The sequence below is a fragment of the Pantherophis guttatus genome, chromosome 5 (assembly GCF_059756535.1).
Source record: "Pantherophis guttatus breed Tessera chromosome 5, ASM5975653v1, whole genome shotgun sequence".
Taxonomy (NCBI): domain Eukaryota; kingdom Metazoa; phylum Chordata; class Lepidosauria; order Squamata; family Colubridae; genus Pantherophis; species Pantherophis guttatus.
In genome coordinates this window covers 107,118,862-107,122,276 of record NC_142067.1, presented here as the reverse complement: position 1 = coordinate 107,122,276, position 3,415 = coordinate 107,118,862, and positions in this window count along the sequence as shown.

Sequence of the window (3,415 nt, the reverse complement as noted above, 5' to 3'; positions counted from 1 at the left end):
CTAGGAAGCATGAACATGGGAAAACTCAACAAGTGAATGTTGAAATGAATCAACTACACCTTGATTTCTTAGACATCAGTGAACTGGGATAGACTGGAAGTGGATACTTTCAGAAAGAAGTTACCTGGACACAAAACGCAAAGCCTTTCATAGCCAGAAAATGTATTGCAAGAACAGATGTTGAGTACAGTGTAGCTGAACACAAGTTGGACTTGAAAATACATAATCAGTTATCATAACCTTTTAGCTCAGCACCTCGGATTATGCCAAATTTTCTGGATGGCTTCTCCCCTTATCACCATTTTCTTGGGTTGCCACATATTCCTCTCCAACACCTCTTCGCAAGCCTGCTGCCTTCATGTGCTGCCTTGGAGGATGATAACCCTTTGCCTTTATTAAATATAATTAGACAAATATAATTAAACAATTTCAGAAATATTTCCTTACCTAACACTCATAAACCCCTGTACAATTTCCACAACACTTGCTGCACCTCCCTGTACCGTTGTGCCCCTCTGCACAATCTCCCCAGCCCCATATGGCAGGGGTGGGCAAATGTGGCCCTTTTACAACCTGTGGACTTCAACTCCCAGAATTCCTGAGACAGCTTTCTGGGAGTTGAAGTCCACAGGTTGTAAAAGGGGCACATTTGCCCACCCCTGCCATATGGCACTGTTCTGACCCAGCCTTAGCAGAAACAAGAAACAGACTCTTTGTCACCAAAAATTCTTTATTTACCTCTTGTGATTGCATTCACCCACCAAAAAATCCAGGCAATAGTCCTTCAAGGAGTTAATTGCAGTAACAGACCTTATCAGTTCCTAGCTATAATTTCAAGTCCCAAGGCCATGAGCTCCCAAGGCCTTGAGCTCCCAGCCAAAAGGCTGCAAATTAAGTTCTGGCAAGTCTTTGATGCATGAAACACAATGAGCAAAACCTTCAGAAATACAAACTCTTGTTTCCTACGACAACCACTCCCCTTTCCTTCTATTTATTCCCCAGCCAGGGAGGGGCTATTCAGCAGCCACGTGTGCTTTGCTTCCCAAGTTGACTCCTTGTCCTCCGTTGTTCACCTCCTAACTGCTCTGCGCATGCATCTGGAACAGGCCCTAGCTGTTCTTCCTTCTCACTCATATCAGTCTCCAAAGGCAGCTGCTTCTCTGGTGGCTGGGAAATGTCATACGGCCCTGGCTCTATGTGTCCGACGCAGAGCATCCATCAGAGCCTTTCCCAGACTCCAGCACTGGCCCAAATTCCTCCCCAACCTCCTCATCGTCTGAGTCTGCCACCAGCTCCACTGGTAGCTGGCAGGCCTCAGCACACCTTAAAGGGAGATCCAACCTAGGAGAAATTTCCTCACAGTGAGAACAGTTACTCAGTGGAACGGCTCGCCTTCAGAAGTTGTGGGTGTTCCATCACTGAATTTTTTTTAAAACAGATTGGACAGCCATTTGTCTGAAATGATATTGGATCTCCTGCTTGAGTAAGGGGTTAGACTACACCAGGGGTGTCAAACTCGGATTTCATTGAGGGCCACATTAGGATTGTGTTTGACTTCAGAGGGCTGGCGTGGGCATGGCCAGCTTGACGTCACTCGTGTCGGGGTCACCTGTGGTGGCCCAAACACTTTGCCAGCAAAAATGGGTTCCTGAGCTCCATTTTTGTCTGCAATGGACTCCTGTAACACTCTACCAGTGAAAACAGAACACGGGAGGGCCACCCGCAACCCTCCTGAGTTCTGTTTTTGGCTGCAACAGCCTCCTGCAACCTTCTGCCAGCGAAAACAGAGCTTGGGAGGGCCACATGCGGTCCTCCAGAGCTCCATTTACCCTGGCAGAAGCACCTCAGGCCAGTCCTAAAGCTGTTTCCAGGGCGGCCCTGTGGGCCAGATCTAAGCACCCCACGGGCAGAATCCAGCCCGTAGACCTTGAGTTTGACACCCCTGGACTAGATGATCTCCAAGGTCCCTTCCAACTCTTTTTTTTATTATGTGACCCCAAGTGGAGCACTATTGGCTTACAACCTCAATTTGTATTTAGTTGTTAACTGAATCACCTATGGTCGTTAAGTGCATATGACTGCATCTTGAGATTTTTCTACTGTGTTCTCCACTAACTCTGCTTGTGGGAAGCCAGTTGTGAAACAAACAAATGATGATCATGTGACTTGGAATGCTGCAGTGATCATACATGTGAGGATTGGTCACAAGCTGTTTTTTATACCATTGTAAATTGCTAAATAGGATATTTGGTAAGTGAGGGCTATTTTTGTATCTTAGTGCAAATACTACCTTAGTATTGAGATGGCAACTACTGTATTGGGTTGCAGACTGGGAAGTTGTAAAATGTTGTGTGAGAAACCAGCAGCAAATGGCTGTAATATTTTATGACTGTTCACATCAGCAGCAGTGGTGGTGGGTTGCCCCCGGTTTGGTCTGCATGCGCAGAAGTTTGGCGTGCGCGCAATCCCATTGCGAACTGGTAGTAAAGGTAAGTAGAACCCACCCCTGATCAGTAGGATTTGAATTAGACTTGAAGGTGTCTTTAGCCTTTATGAAAATAACTCATTTGCATAAATTTCCCAAACTTAAAAAGGGATGCAGATACGTACTGAATCAGTGAAACAATTGATTTCTTACATTTTATAAAATACCCACATGGGGTCAGATACATAAGAGACATGATAGAAACCATGCCTTCATTCAGGCAAATATTGTAATAGCCTAATCATCTTTGTTGCTCTTCTCTGCACTCTTTCTAGAATCTCAATGTCTTTTTTATATCAGAACTGGAATCTTTATTTATTACCGGTATTTATTAGATTTGTTTGCCACCCATCTCACTTCAAGATGACAGAATAGATAGAATAAGAATAGAATAGAGTACAGTAGAGTAGAATAGAATAGAAAAATAATAGGATGGGATGGGATGGGATGGGATGGGATGGGATGGGATAGAAGAGAAGAGAAGAGAAGAGAAGAGAAGAGAAGAGAAGAGAAGAGAAGAGAAGAGAAGAGAAGAGAAGAGAAGAGAAGAGAAGAGAAGAGAAGCTGGAAGGGACCTTGGAAGTCTTCTAATCCAGCCCCTGTTCAAGCAGGAAAAAACTATATCATTTCAGATGATTCTGGGCTTTTATTCTAAGTGTAGTCTTACCAAGGCAGTATATCTTTAAAGTGATCCCAATACTAATATTTAACGAGATCTCTGTTGATTGCAGTCCAGGACTGAGACTGAAATGTGACTAACTTGTTACTTGATCTTTTACTTTCCTTCTGATTTGAGTAATTAACAGTTGTTTCCCAGGATAACAACTTGCCGTGGAGCTTTAATATAGTCTTCAGCGTTTTCCTGCGTACAGTCACAAGAAAAATCCCGTGAAAGTCAAAGATTCTGTCTTTCTGGAGAAGTTTAAAAAA